The following is a 16,769-nucleotide window of genomic DNA, read 5'->3' on the forward strand; positions in this document are numbered from 1 at the left end:
TCCATTTCTGACAGTGACCTTACCAGGGCCACATCTGCAGTGTATCATGTGCGCTTCAAAAATTTATCTGTGACATACATTGTAATTTTTCCGTAGACTGTGTCCGCTTCTGACCATACCAGGGCCACATCTGCAGTGTAACCTGTGCGCTTAAAATTTTTCTGTGACATACAGTGTACTTTGTCAGCTTTGAAACCATACTCCCCCGGACAGGGCTGTGGAGTCGGTAGATAAATGCTCCGACTCCTCAGTTTTTGGTACTTCCGACTCCGACAACTCTGTGTTTTAATATGCAAATGTTTTTTATACATTCCTTGAAGGAAAGAAAGGCAACATACATGTCATTACCACAGAACTACTGGCTAGGAAGCTGCTGATCTGCTGAAGATAGGGCAGTGGGAGGATCCAGGAAGGGGCATTTATTGTAAAACCTGATTTTCCTAGTAGAATCCCATAGTCATGTTTAAAGTATAAGCTAACAATCTGAGTTTACAAGTTTTTATAGCCTTAGCTGAATGACAGCAGTTTTTCAAATGGTTTACAGCTTCAGTCTTGAGCTATTGACTATCCATTCCCTTCACTTATACAAGTGTCTAGTCCTGCAAAAAACATATTTACTTTATCAGTTATCAGTGAGGCTAGGTTAACCATGGGCGTTGCGTTCCCTGTAACAGCGGAACACAACACAATGGAAAGTATAAGTATTGCCGCTCCTTAACTGCGTTGCGTGCCATATAGTGAAGCATATGAAAAGCATGCTTCTTCACGATCACTTAACGTGTTCGTTTTGCGTTAACGTGACACTCTGCATGCATTGGCCTTTATTCTTACAGTAGAGAAGTACCGTATTTTTCGCCCTATAAGATGCACTTTTTCCCCCCAAAAGTGGGGGGAAAATAGCAGTGCGTCTTATGGGGCAAATGCTGCGACTGCTGTCCGGTGAATAGGCTGAGAGGGAGGAGGGGCTGGGGGCCGGCATCTGTTTCTGTAATGGCAGCGGGGCCCGGTGCAGTCACTGTATTCTACTACACCGGGCCCCGCTCACTGTAGTATACGGTAATCATATCTAACTTGTGGGTATTGTTAAAGTATTCCAATCATCTTAAATCTAGCGCTGTACTACTAACTTCTTGGCAGTCAGGAGGCCGGGCGCTCGTAGTGTAGCTCACTACGTCACCTGCCTGCTCCGCCCACTTTATGAATGAAGCAGGCGGTGCAGGCGCGTGATGTAGTGAGCTACGCTGCGAGCGCCCGCCCGGCCTCCTGACTGACAAAAAGTTAGTAAGAGATCTGTGGATGACACTGTTATGGGGGGATCTGTGGATGACACATAAGATAAGATGCTATATATGTGTCATCCACAGATGCCCCCATAACAGTGCAATCGACAGATGCCCCCACAATGATGCCACATAACAGTGCCATCCACAGATGCCCCCATAACAGTGCCGTCCACAGAACACCATTAGTTCAAAAGCACACCTTTTGGTTCAAAATATTTTTTTTCTTATTTTCCTCCTCAAAAACCTAGGTGCGTCTTATGGGCAGGTGCTTCTTATAGGGTGAAAAATACGGTAATTAACTTTTTGTGAATTCGGACATTTAAACTTGCTTTTTTTTATTTTGTATTCCAATTTAAATTTAGTAGGAGTCGGAGTCGGTTCATTTTTTTCTGACTCCAGGTACCCAAAATTGCCTCCGACTCCTCGATTTCGACTCCACAGCCCTACCCCTGGAACCCAAAGACTTTGGTGTCCCAGAAGCAGCTTGGCGGGTCATGGGAATAACGTCGCCGGTTGTCATCGTTTATGGTTGGAACTACGACGGTATCTGATCGTCTTCGAACCTCCGACTTTCGTTTTTGATTAATGAAAACATTCCTGGCAAATGCTTTCACTTTGGTTCGTCTTGTGCCGGTCCAATAATTTCACCTCTAGCAGAGCAATACAGATGCCCCCAGCCGTCCCTCTTAATCATGGCCCCAGTTCCGAAAAACAACAAAATAGAACCGGAGTCCTATTCCATTATTCCTAACCGACACCAAATTTTTTCAATGATCAGCTAAGCAGCAGGCACTATCCCATAATTTTTTTAATGGTCCGCTCAGCAGCAGGCCTTCAACCATTATTTTTTAGAGGGTCAGATCACCTGTAGGCCCTCACCTAATTATGCCTAATAAGTCATTTGCGCGCATGCTACCTTGCTTGGATGTGGTAGCTGTAGTCATTTCTCAGGCTCCCTCTCCGGAATCGAACACTGATTCCCCCTTACCCGTGGTTGGCGCTGAAAATAACATCGAAAGTTCATAGGGCAGACATCCGAAAGGATCGGCCCTAGGTTATCTAGAGTCACCAAAGTGGCAGAAGGCCCTTGCCATAATGTTTTAGAAGGTTAGATCAGCAGGCCCTTGCTCCAAATGTTTTTGAGGGTCACCAGCAGGCCGCCAATCATAATTTTTCAAGGCTGTGTATGATGCTCTCCTTTATGTGAAAAAAAGGGTGTATTGTAGTGCCGTTTCCTTGTAATTTCTGGCAGCCCTTTTTCTTAGTGCATAGGCTTTAAGTGTTGGCGTGCCACTACCTGAACAATTGTACCACAATGTGAATGAGGCCTTCCTTTATGTGATATACAGGTTGTATCCGAGTGCCTCTTCCTTGTAATTTTTGGCAGCACTTGCACTTTATATACAAGTAAATATACAGGAAACAATGTTTCCTCTAAAATTGATTTTATCTTCGGTTTTGTGCATATTATTGTCAGTCTGTAAAAGTGGCATACTACTCGGACAACATCATTCTCAGCAGCAACCTGGGAATCCAAGATGCATCCAGACATCCTCCCCATGCTGTTCCCGAACCATTTCAGTGGTGTTTCCATCAATTTCTGACCTTTTTTCCTATGAACCAGACACCCTCCCCTCTTCAGAGCAGGGGGTGTCTGGTTTAATGCTTGGGTTCTCCCATTGACTTCCATTATACTTGGGTGCTGGTAGAGCACCCGAGCATCCCGATGTATTCGGCCCGAGCACTATGGTGCTCGATCAACACTAGTGCCTATGTATCCTCTGGAAATAAAGACCAATGGCACACAACTTTTCTGTTTAAAGGGGTTGCCTCCTTTTTTTATATTGATGACCTATCCTCATGATAGGTCAGAAGGACTGAAACTGCCATAACAACAGAATGCTAAGTAAATTAGGGAGGAAGGGGTTAAAAAAAAAATATTAAAAAATTAAACTCACCTTTTCCACTTGTTCACGCAGCCCGGCTAGTCGTCTTTCTTCTTCTTTGAAGCCCTGGGAGAAAAGGACCCTTGGTGAAGTCATTGCGCTCATCACATGGTCGTCACATGATCCATCACCATGGTGATGGACCATGTGATGAGCGCAGTGACGTCACCAAAGGTCCTTTTTTCCCAGGTCCTCAAAGAAGAAGAAAGAAGAGAAGCCGGACTGCGCGAACAAGTGGATAAGGTGAGTTTAATTTTTTTAGATATTTTTTTAACCCCTTTCTCCCTAATTTACTTAGCATTCTGTATTAAGATTGCTATTATTTTCCCTTATAACCATGTTATAAGGGAAAATAATAAAATTTACACAACAAACATGCCAATTTTTCTCACGCGCGTGCAAAACGCATTAAAACACTTTGCACTCGCGTGAAAAAATCTTGCATTTCTCGTTCATTCCATTGGGGGACACAGACCATGGGTATAGCTTAGAGATATTACTAGGAGGGACACTATGCAAAAAAAGAAGCTCCTCCTCCTCGGGCTATACCCCCAGGCACCTCCAGGAGAACTTCAGTCTTTGCTTAGTGTCCGTCCAAGGAGGTTGACTCTTACTCTTCTCCTGTTTTGTTATTTTCTGTTTTCAGATGGGGACGCAGGTCAGCATTGCGCTTTCCTGGCCCCTGTGGAGTGTATGCCACGGTCTTCTGAAGGTTCCTGGCTACCTCCCATTCCCCCACAGAAGAAAAGTGGATCCAGGCTCGACATGTAAGCTCTGGCATCCCACCAGCTGCTGGGACACCTGCTGCCTACCCTCCCCAGAGCACTGCTCTCCCTTGGAGTCAGATGTCTGAAGAGGTGACTCCCTGCTGGTCTGGACATCGAGGGAGCATGATGAGCAGATAAGTATTGCCTGCTTCAATCTCCCTTCTCTCTCTTCCCTCCCCCCTAATCTTCATGTCGTTTGTCTGGCACTCTGAGGCCGCCTGGGTGAGTTGGAAAAGGACCTGCTGGGGGCATTCTTTCCTAGGGGAGGGGGCCATTCCGGGTAGGGCTGATGATTCCCTATCTTCATTTTTCCTACCTGCCTACAACTCAAACGGCAGCTTAAGATCGGCAGAGACAGGACGCCTCTGCATATGATTATTTCTGTTCCTTTAGACTGCGGCCGCTGCGCTCTCTGCAGCTCCCCGCCGGACCGCTCCGTCATTCATTAACCCCCGCCGCGCCGTACGTCTATGGGGTGTAGTTTGAATCGCGCGCGCTTTTCTCGCGCCGCAATGACGCACTCAAGGGGGCGGAGCTTCGGCGTCCGGCCTGTTTTCTCCTTACTCCGGAGACTCTGCTGGATTGTGGCCGTGCAGCTCCTCAGTGACCGGAGACTTCTGCTTTTGCCTGGGTGGTAGGAATTGCAGCAACCTGGTAGGAAATCTGATTCACATTGGAATCCATCATGCCTAAACCTGGGGCCCCTAAGCCTTCCAAGGCTCCCTCTCAGGCTCCACTGGAGTCATGTAAGATATGCCTTAGGCCTTTTTCTGTCACTGGTTCTTGTGACTCATGCCCTGCTCCTATACAGGATCAGCCTCCTTCTCTTGCTCAGCCCGCTCCTCCCTCTGCCCCTGCAGAACCAGCGGTACCCGCCTGGGCCTCCGCCATGTCTAATGCGGCAGCTGATCTGGCCATAGTTGCCAAGACAGCCATGTCCTTCATGGAGCGCATGGCGGCTACTACCCCTGTGGCAGCCACCACTCCATCTCCTCTCAGTGACTCTCACAGAGGGCGTCTGACTTCTAAAAGGCAGCATTCCTCCTCGGATGACTCCGCTTCTCCCCCTCGCCTTGAGGCATGCCCGGTTGACTCTCCCCCCCCGCAGGGAGCGCAAATCCGAAGGGGAATTGTCCGGATCGGACGAAGTCACGGAGCGGGAACCCCTGCCTAAGCTTTCCACCATGGTAACCGAGTTGGTGGCAGCCGTCCGTGACACTTTTAATATACAAGGGGATTCTCCTCCCTCCACTAGTCGGGAGTTCTCCCTTTTTCCACCTAAGAAGCAGGAGTCCGCTGTGTTCCCTATTCATGAGGAATTCACTGCGGTCATATCAAAAGCTTGGGATCGTCCTAATCAAAAGTTTTCGGCCACCAAGCGTATGGATACACTGTATCCTTTTCCAGCTGACACAGTGGAAAAGTGGACTTCTTCCCCTAAGGTAGATCCTCCGGTGGCCAGGTTAGCCAAGAACACGGCCCTTCCCGTCCTAGACGGTTCCTCTCTGCAGGATGCGGTGGACAGACGTTTGGATTCACTTTCCAAGTCTATCTTCTCCCTGGCGGGCGCTTCCCTGCGACCGGCCTTCGCGTCAGCTTGGGTCGCCAGAGCCCTTACAATGTGGTTGCAGCGCCACCACCAGGATCTGTCAGAGCAGGACGCCTCTGTAGATACTCTGGATTTTATCATTCAGATGTCTCAAGCTTCCAAATATCTCTGTGAGGCTTCAATGGACATCGGCTCCCTCTTTGCCCGTATTTCGGCCCTCTCTGTCATTCAGCGCAGGGAGGTCTGGCTGAAGGTGTGGGATGCTGATGCCTCATCTAAGCGTTCACTCGCTAACCTTCCCTTTGAAGGGTCCAGGCTCTTTGGGGCTCAACTAGATGAATTTATTTCGGCCGCAACTGGGGGCAAGAGCACTCATCTACCTCAGCCCAGGACCAAGCGTCCCTTTCGGTCTCGGCCTTCAGGTTTCCGGGGCCAGTCCTTTCGTCGCTTCTCCACTGCCAGGACGCCGTCGTCCTCATCGGCAGGGGGGTCCCAGGACTCCCGCAAGAAGCCTTTCTTCAAGCCCCAGCCTTCTTGGCGGCCTCGGGCGCAGTCAGCCCGCCCTCCTGCTCCCAAGCAACCCTCCGCATGAAGGGGTGCCCCCACCCCTCGTGGTGGGGGGACGTCTGCTCTCCTTTCAACAAGTTTGGAGGGCTCACGGAACGTTTTTTCCCTTCTCGCGTTCCGGGGGATCCGGCCAAGGCCTCGGATCTCTTTTTTGCGGTCTCCTCTCTTCTGGACCGTGGTGTCATTTCCCCCGTTCCCCCAGAAGAGCAAGGGACAGGTTTTTACTCAAACCTGTTCGTTGTTCCAAAGAAGGAGGGGTCAGTGCGTCCGATCTTGGATCTAAAACTTCTCAACAAGTTTCTACGGGTGCGGAAGTTTCGCATGGACATTCAAGACGCCTACTTGCACGTCCCTATTGCAGAGTCCCACCATCGTTTTCTGCGCTTTGCCATAGGGGGGCGTCATTACCAGTTCGTCGCCCTACCTTTTGGGTTGGCGACCGCCCCTCGGGTTTTTACGAAGATTCTGGCGCCTCTCATGGCGCTTCTTCGCACCAGGGGCATCTCTTTGTTACCATACCTAGACGACATCTTGATAAAAGCTCAGTCTCTTCTACAGGCCGAGGACAGCGTCCGAATCACCGTTCAATCCCTGGAACGGTTCGGGTGGCTGATCAATCTTCCCAAGTCCTCTCTTCACCCCTCCCAGAGACTCTCTCGTTCCTGGGGATGATCTTGGACACCTCGATTTCTCGGGTGTTTCTTCCGGATTCCAAGGTTTCCCAGATTCGACTGGCAGTGGTGTTTCTTCTACGCTCTCCACGTCCCACCATTCGGGAGTGCATGCGGGTGCTGGGCCTTATGGTCTCCTCTTTCGAGGCGATTCCGTATGCCCAATTTCACACTCGTCCGCTACAACAAATGATCCTTGCCCTCTGGAACAAGAGCTCTCGGGGTCTAGACACTCCTGTTCTTCTGTCCCGGCAAGTTCAAGCTTCTCTTCCTTGGTGGCAACCTAGCGTCAGGAAGGTCCTTCCTTCCGTTCTCCTGGACGGTAGTCACCACCGACGCCAGTCTCATCGGTTGGGGAGGTGTTCTCCGGAACCTCACAGTTCAGGGTGTCTGGTCGACGGAGGAGTCCCGTCTCCCGATAAACGTCTTGGAACTAAGGGCGATTTTCCACTCCCTCTCCCACTGGACTCCTCTCCTTGCAACTCGCCCGGTGCGTGTTCAGTCGGACAATGCCATGGCTGTGGCTTATGTCAACCATCAGGGCGGGACCCGCAGTCGGGCAGTAATGCAGGAAGTAGCGAGGATCCTCTTATGGGCGGAGTCGCATGTTCCAGTATTGTCGGCAGTGTATATCCCGGGAGTCGACAATTGGACGGCGGATTTTCTGAGTCGCACCAGGGTGGATCCGGGAGAATGGTCTTTCCATCCGGAGGTTTTCGAGGACATCTGCAACCGATGGGGCCGTCCGGACGTAGATTTGATGGCTTCCCGGCTCAACCACAAGGTGCCGGTGTATCTAGCCCGCGCTCGAGACCCGCGGGCGGACGGGGTAGACGCGCTGGTAGCTCCATGGCAGCGGTTCAGCCTCCTTTACGTCTTCCCTCCGATTCCTCTGTTGCCGAAGGTGCTGCGCAAGATAGAGGCGGAGGGGATACCAACCATTCTCGTCGCCCCGGATTGGCCTCGCCGCGCCTGGTTCTCCAGCGTCGCTCGTATGTTGGTCGACGTTCCGTGGCCGCTACCCGACAGAGAGGATCTCCTGTCTCAGGGGCCACTCTTCCACCAGAATTCACGGCAGCTGCGTTTAACGACGTGGCTATTGAGACCTCCATCCTAAGGAAAAGAGGCTTCTCTGATGCGGTGGTGAGAACCATGATCAGGGCTCGGAAGCCGGCTTCTTCACGGATCTATTATCGCACCTGGAAGGCCTTCCTGGTTTTGATGCTATCCTATCAATATGGGCCAACATTTCTAAAGAATGCTATCAGCACCTTGTTGAATCAATGCCACGTAGAATTAAGGCAGTTCTGAAGGCAAAAGGGGGTCCAACACCATATTAGTATGGTGTTCCTAATAATTCTTTAGGTGAGTGTGTGTGTGTGTATATATATATATATATATATATATACACACTCACCTAAAGAATTATTAGGAACACCATACTAATACGGTGTTGGACCCCCTTTTGCCTTCAGAACTGCCTTAATTCTACGTGGCATTGATTCAACAAGGTGCTGATAGCATTCTTTAGAAATGTTGGCCCATATTGATAGGATAGCATCTTGCAGTTGATGGAGATTTGAGGGATGCACATCCAGGGCACGAAGCTCCCGTTCCACCACATCCCAAAGATGCTCTATTGGGTTGAGATCTGGTGACTGTGGGGGCCATTTTAGTACAGTGAACTCATTGTCATGTTCAAGAAACCAATTTGAAATGATTCGAGCTTTGTGACATGGTGCATTATCCTGCTGGAAGTAGCCATCAGAGGATGGATACATGTTCTCATTCTGTTTACGCCAAATTCAGAATCTACCATTTGAATGTCTCAACAGAAATTGAGACTCATCAGACCAGGCAACATTTTTCCAGTCTTCAACAGTCCAATTTTGGTGAGCTCGTGCAAATTGTAGCCTCTTTTTCCTATTTGTAGTGGAGATGAGTGGTACCCGGTGGGGTCTTCTGCTGTTGTAGCCCATCCGCCTCAAGGTTGTGCGTGTTGTGGCTTCACAAATGCTTTGCTGCATACCTCGGTTGTAACGAGTGGTTATTTCAGTCAACGTTGCTCTTCTATCAGCTTGAATCAGTCGGCCCATTCTCCTCTGACCTCTAGCATCCACAAGGCATTTTTGCCCACAGGACTGCCGCATACTGGATGTTTTTCCCTTTTCACACCATTCTTTGTAAACCCTAGAAATGGTTGTGCGTGAAAATCCCAGTAACTGAGCAGATTGTGAAATACTCAGACCGGCCCGTCTGGCACCAACAACCATGCCACGCTCAAAATTGCTTAAATCACCTTTCTTTCCCATTCTGACATTCAGTTTGGAGTTCAGGAGATTGTCTTGACCAGGACCCCCCCCCCCCCCTAAATGCATTGAAGCAACTGCCATGTGATTGGTTGACTAGATTGCATTAATGAGAAATAGAACAGGTGTTCCTAATAATTCTTTAGGTGAGTGTGTGTGTGTGTGTGTGTATATATATATATATATATATATATATATATACATACATACATACAGTCAGGTCCATAAATATTGGGACATCGACACAATTCTAACATTTTTGGCTCTATACACCACCACAATGGATTTGAAATGAAACGAACAAGATGTGCTTTAACTGCAGACTGTCAGCTTTAATTTGAGGGTATTTACATCCAAATCAGGTGAACGATGTAGGAATTACAACAGTTTGCATATGTGCCTCCCACTTGTTAAGGGACCAAAAGTAATGGGACAATTGGCTTCTCAGCTGTTCCATGGCCAGATGTGTGTTATTCCCTCATTATCCCAATTACAATGAGCAGATAAAAGGTACAGAGTTAATTTTAAATATGCTATTTGCATTTGGAATCTGTTGCTGTCAACTCTCAAGATGAGATCCTAAGAGCTGTCACTATCAGTGAAGAAAGCCATAATTAGGGTGAAAAAACAAAACAAACCCATCAGAGAGATAGCAAAAACATTAGGCGTGGCCAAAACAACTGTTTGGAACATTCTTAAAGACCCGGAAGACCACGCAAAACAACTGTGGTGGGTGACCGAAGAATTCTTTCCCTGGTGAAGAAAACACCCTTCACAACAATTGGCCAGATCAAGAACACTCTCCAGGAGGTAGGTGAATACAGAGGGTTCACCACAAGATGTAAACCATTGGTGAGCCTCAAAAACAGGAAGGACAGATTAGAGTTTGCCAAACGACATCCAAAAAAGCCTTCACAGTTCTGGAACAACATCCTATGGACAGATGAGACCAAGATCAACTTGTACCAGAGTGATGGGAAGAGAAGAGTATGGAGAAGGAAAGGAACTGCTCATGATCCTAACCATACCACCTCATCAGTGAAGCATGGTGGTTGTAGTGTCATGGTGTGGGCATGTATGGCTGCCAATGGAACTGGTTCTCTTGTATTTATTGATGATGTGACTGCTGACAAAAGTAGCAGGATGAATTCTGAAGTGTTTCAAGCAATATTATGTGCTCATATTCAGCCAAATGCTTCAGAACTCATTGGACGGCGCTTCACAGTGCAGATGGACAATGATCCAAAGCATACTGCAAAAGCAACCAAAGAGTTTTTTAAGGGAAAGAAGTGGAATGTTATGCAATGGCCAAGTCGGTCACCTGACCTGAATCCGATTGAGCATGCATTTCACTTGCTTAAAGGGCTTCTGTCACCCCACTAAAGTAATATATATTTTTTTTTGGCTAGTTAAATTCCTTATACTGCGATATATGAATATATAATGCTCTTACTCACTTTCCTTCAGCAGTTTCTTCAAAAAACTGACTTTTATAATATGTAAATGAGCTCTCTACCAGCAAGTAGGGCGGCTACTTGCTGGTAGCAGCCGCATCCTCCTTTCATAATGACGCCCTCTTCTCATGTTGATTGACAAGGCCAGCGGCCCTGTCTGCGTTCAAAATCTGGCACCTGCGCCGTACCTGTCTTCAGTCGGCGCAGGCGCACTGAGAGGAGGACGCTCGCTCGGCCGCTCCTTCCTCAGTGTGCCTGCGCCGGGTGTAGATGTGACGTCAATGGCGCAGGCGCATTGAGGATGGAGCGGCCGAGCGAGCGTCCTCCTCTCAGTGCGCCTGCGCCGACTGAAGACAGGTACGGCGCAGGCGCCAGATTTTGAACGCAGACAGGGCCAGCCAGAGGACGAGCATGTTTGCTGGCCCCGTCAATCAACATGAGGAGGGGGCGTCATTATGAATGGAGGATGCGGCTGCTACCAGCAAGTAGCCGCCCTACTTGCTGGTAGAGAGCTCATTTACATATTATAAAAGTCAGTTTTTTGAAGAAACTGCTGAAGTAAAGTGAGTAAGAGCATTATATATTTAAATATCGCAGTATAAGGAATTTAACTAGCCCAAAAAAAATAATGACTTTAGTGGGGTGACAGAAGCCCTTTAACCATCTCAGCTCCCCTAGCTTAAACCCCCTTAATGACCAGACCAATTTTTACAATTCTGCACTACACTACTTTCACGGTTTATTGCTCGGTCATACAACTTACCACCCAAATGAATTTTACCTCCTTTTCTTCTCACTAATAGAGCTTTCATTTGGTGGTATTTCATTGCTGCTGACATTTTTACTTTTTTTGATATTAATCAAAATTGACCGAAATTTTTGCAAAAAAATGACATTTTTCACTTTCAGTTGTAAAATTTTTCAAATAAAACTACATTTCTATATAAATTTTTCTCAAAATTTATTGTTCTACATGTCTTTGATAAAAAAAAATGCAATAAGTGTATATTAATTGGTTTGGGCAAAAGTTATAGCGTTTACAAACTATGGTACAAAAATTTGAATTTCTGCATTTTGAAGCAGCTCTGACTTTCTGAACACCTGTCATGTTTCCTGAGGTTCTACAATGCCCAGACAGTAGAAACACCCCACAAATGACCCCATTTCTGAAAGTAGACACCCTAAGGTATTCGCTGATGGGCATAGTGAGTTTTTGTTACAAGTTAGTGGAAAATGATGATTTTTTTTTTTTTTTTCTTACAAAGTCTCATATTCCACTAACTTGTGACAAAAAATAAAATTTTACATGAACTCACCATGCCCCTCACGAAATACCTTGGGGTGTCTTCTTTCCAAAATGGGGTCACTTGTGGGGTATTTATACTGCCCTGGCATTTTAGGGCACCTAAAGCGTGAGAAGTAGTTTGGAATCCAAATGCGTAAAAAATGCCCTGTGAAATCATAAAGATACTCTTTGGAATTTGGGCCCCTTTGCGCACCTAGGCTGCAAAAAAGTGTCACACATGTGGTATCGCCGTACTCAGGAGAAGTTGGGCAATGTGTTTTGGGGTGTCTTTTTACATATACCCATGCTGGGTGAGAGAAATATCTCTGTAAATTGACAACTTTGTATAATTTTTTTTTAAAAAGTTGGCATTTACAGAGATATTTCTCACACACAGTATGGGTATATGTAAAAAGACACCCCAAAACACATTGCCCTACTTTTCCTGAGTACGGCGATACCACATGTGTGTTGCAGCCTAGGTGCGCAAAGGGGCCCAAATTCCAATGAGAATCTTTACGATTTCACAGGGCATTTTTTACGCATTTGGATTCCAAACTACTTCTCACGCTTTAGGTCCCCTAAAATGCCAGGGCAGTATAAATACCCCACAAGTGACCCCATTTTGGAAAGAAGACACCCCAAGGTATTCCGTGAGGGGCATGGCGAGTTCCTAGAATATTTATTTTTTGGCACAAGTTAGCGGAAAATGTTTTTTATTTTATTTTATTTTTTTCTCTTACAAAGTCTCATATTCCACTAACTTGTGACAAAAAATAAAATTTTACATGAACTCACCATGCCCCTTCCGAAATACCTTGGGGTGTCTTCTTTCCAAAATGGGGTCACATGTGGGGTATTTATACTGCCCTGGCATTTTATTGGCCCTAAAGCGTGAGAAGAAGTCTGGAATATAAATGTCTAAAACTTTTTACGCATTTGCATTCCGTGAGGGGTATGGTGAGTTCATGTGAGATTTAATTTTTTGTCACAAGTTAGTGGAATATGAGACTTTGTAAGAAAAAAAATAAATAAAAATCAATTTCCGCTAACTTGTGCAAAAAAAAAAATCTTCTATGAAACTCGCCATGCCCCTCAAAAGTGATCTTTTTATAGCGCCGCAGCGATTTTACGGTGTTTTTGCAGTGATCAGAAGAAAAAAAAAATTTCCGTCACTGCGGTTGGGTGGACTGAACGCAAGTGTGTGCACAAGATCAGGCCTGATCGGGCGAACACTGCATTTTTTGTAGAGCCTATAGAACATGTCCTATTCTTGTCCGCAATTGATCAGGGAGTTTATATGGGGTGATCACCCCCCCTGTAAGGCTCCATTCAGACGTCCATATGTGTTTTGCGGATCCGTGGATCCGCAAAACACATATGGACGTCTGAATGGAGCCTTACAGGGGGGTGATCAATGACAGGGGGGTGATCAGGGAGTCTATATGGGGTGATCACCCCCCTGTCATTGATCACCCCCCTGTAAGGCTCCATTCAGACGTCCGTATGTGTTTTGTGGATCCGCGGATCCGCAAAACACATACGGACGTTTGAATGGTGCCTTACAGGGGGGTGATCAATGACAGGGGGGTGATCAGGGAGTCTATATGGGGTGATCACCCCCCTGTCATTGATCACCCCCCTGTAAGGCTCCATTCAGACGTCCGTATGTGTTTTGCGGATCCGCGGATCTGCAAAACACATACGGAAGTCTGAATGGAGCCTTACAGGGGGGTGATCAATAACAGGGGGGTGATCGGGGAGTCTAATATGGGGTTATCAGGGGTTAATAAGGGGTTAATAAGTGACAGGGGGGGGTGTAGTGTAGTGGTGTTTTGGTGCTACTTACAGAGCTGCCTGTGTCCTCTGGTGGTCGATCCAAGCAAAAGGGACCACCAGAGGACCAGGTAGCAGGTATATTAGACGCTGTTAACAAAACAGCGTCTAATATACCTTTTTGGGGTTAAAAAAATCGCATCTACAGCCTGCCAGTGAATGTACTCGTTTACCCTTCTAATCCTGTGAACGCACGCTCCTGTGTGCGCGCGTTCACAGGAAATCTCGCGTCTCGCGAGAAGACGCATCGGCGCGTCCAGGAGGAAAAACAGGGCCGCCGCCAGGACGCAATCCTGCGTTCGGCAGTCCTGAGGTGGTTAAGACAAAACTAAAGGGAAAATGCCCCAAGAACAAGCAGGAACTGAAGACAGTTGCAGTAGAGGCCTGGCAGAGCATCACCAGGGATGAAACCCAGCGTCTGGTGATGTCTATGCGTTCCAGACTTCAGGCTGTAATTGACTGCAAAGGATTTGCAACCAAGTATTAAAAAGTGAAAGTTTGATTTATGATTATTATTCTGTCCCATTACTTTTGGTCCCTTAACAAGAGGCAGATATGCAAACTGTTGTTATTCCTACACCGTTCACCTGATTTGGATGTAAATATCCTCAAATTAAAGCTGACAGTCTGCAGTTAAAGCACATCTTGTTAGTTTCTTTTCAAACCCATTGTGTCGATGTCCCAATATTTATGGACCTGACTGTATATAATGTCAGTCTCAAAAACTTGTCATATGGCCTTGAGCATAAATTACAGCTTGACAATGACATCTCATGCTGTTCACAAGTCAACTTGTTGTCTTCTGAAGCATGGCATCCCACTCTTCTTGAAGGGCAGCCGTCAGGTCATTGAGGTTCTGGGGTGCAGAGTTACAAGCCTCTACACGACAACTCGCTGATCCCATAGGTTTTCAATGGAATTCAGGTCTGGAGAAAGTACAGGCCACTCCATTTGAGGTACCCTAGTCTCCAGCAGCCGTTCCCTAATGATGTGACCTCGATTAGCTGGAGCATTGTCATCCATGAAGATAAAATTAGACCTGTGTTGTTCATGCAGAGGCACAATGAATGGATTAATGATGTTATTCAAGTAGTATGGGCTTGTCACTGTACCTTTCACAAAATGTAGGGCAGTTCTGTATTGACTAGACACACCTGCCCACACTGTAACACCACCACCACCTAAGGCTCGTCTCGTCTAGTGACAACAGTGGCTGATGCATAGCGCTCTCCTTGACTTCTCCAACATTATTGGTGGCCATCATTTCTGCTCAGCGTAAATCGACTTTCATCAGTGAACAGCACTGAGGCCTACTGGTCCCTCGTCCAGCATAGATTTTCCCTAGCCCATGCAAGATGATGACGCCTGTGCCTAGTGGTGTGGTCGGGTATCCTTGCAGGTCATCTAGCATGCAGACCACGCTGATGTAAACAGTTTTGAATGGTCTGATGTGTGCCACGGTGCGGTTCACCGTGACGTGATTTGCCATGCAGGCTGGCTGCACGCCTTTTGCGTACTGGTTGCGGGTGATTCTGTGTAGGCTGGTTGTTTTTGGCTGCAATCTGGCTGCGGTATCTTGTGTGTTCCTTCCCGGGTGTGTGCTTGTACCCCTCTTTGGCTGTATTGTCTCCCTGGGGGTATTCAGGTCTGTTGCGCTCTTGCATACTGGCTGCGGTGTTCCGTGCATGCTGGTTGCTAAGGGCAATGTCCTGTATCACAGCTAGGTAGGCTGCAGTTTCTGATTGCCTCTGACCTGATTTGGTACCTCCTTGTTTTGGTCCTGCTGGGGTTAACCTCTCCGGTTCAGTTCCTGAGTGTGTCCTTTGTCATGTCCTGGGTCAGTCTGTCTTTGTCATGTCTTGTGGGTGTTTCGCCCTTTTGCTCTGTCAGGTCTGTCTATGTTTGCCTTGCAAGGTTTTGCGCTTTGCTGCTGACCCAAGGGGTCCAGCCATCTACGTCTCGGTATGTGCCGCCTGGTTCTGCATTGTTGTCTTCTGTACTTGTACCATGCTCTGCCTTGTCCTTGTCCTGTACCTTGCTATGCCTTGTCCATGCTTTGTACTATGCCTCGTATCATGCCTTGTTTCTGTTCTGTATTTGTTCGCCTAGCAGTGCGTAACTGCATCTGATAGCCTAGCAGAGCTTATCTGCGTCTGTTCCTGTTCATGTCTGTTCCATGTTCCTGTTATTGTCTGTCTGGCAGTCCTTACTGCTTCTGGTATTCCGTTCATGTCTGCTTCTGTTCTTGTCAGTCCATGTCCGCCTTCAGAAGAGGGTTCCTGTGTTCCCCGGAGGGGGAATGTCCATTCTCTGCCTGGCTATGCCTTGTACCATGCTATGTCTTGTCCCTGTTCTGTACCATGCCATGCCTTGCTCATGTACTGTTGGTACCTTGTCTGGTATCTCCTTGCCGCTGGCTCCTGCTGCCACTGACTTGGTTTACGCTCTGGAGTAGCCCCTGGCAACTATTGTGGCTCAAGTCTTTCCTTACCACCAGAGGTGCTAGTGAAGACCTGGTGTTGCTTAGTTTTGCCCCTCCAGAGTATTGCTAGTAAGTGGCGCAGTGGGTTCTCACCCACTGATCTGGTTCAGTACATTGAGGTCTTTTATTATTGTCATTGTCACGTGTCTTGGTTCCTTTGTATGGTTATGTGTTCCGTGGTCCTTGGCCTGTTTTGCCTTGTCCATCTCGTATGTCATCCCGGAGGTCTGCCTTGGACCCCCAGCATGTGACAATGTGATACTTGAGTGCCTCTTACCTCCCTTAAACGTACCTGGAGTTGTGTGGCATTCATCATCCGGTTCCGCAGCGCATTGTTCACAATGAAGCGGTCATCAGTGTGGGATGTGGCCAAAGGACATCCACTTCTATGCCTTTCTGTGACTCTTCCAGTCTCTCTGTATCTCTCTTTCAACCTGCTGATGACACTCTTTGATACTAAGCTCACTAGCCAATTCCATCTGAGAACATCCTGCTTGAAGCATCGCAATGGGGAGGTACTGTTGATCAGTTGGTAGCTGTCATCTTGGTCTCATGATGTCAAAATGTGAAGAGCATGATGAGGAGGACTGTTTAAATACCAATTCTAAATGAACCAGGAA

The sequence above is a fragment of the Bufo bufo genome, chromosome 6, assembly GCF_905171765.1.
Source record: "Bufo bufo chromosome 6, aBufBuf1.1, whole genome shotgun sequence".
Classification (NCBI taxonomy): Eukaryota; Metazoa; Chordata; class Amphibia; order Anura; family Bufonidae; genus Bufo; species Bufo bufo.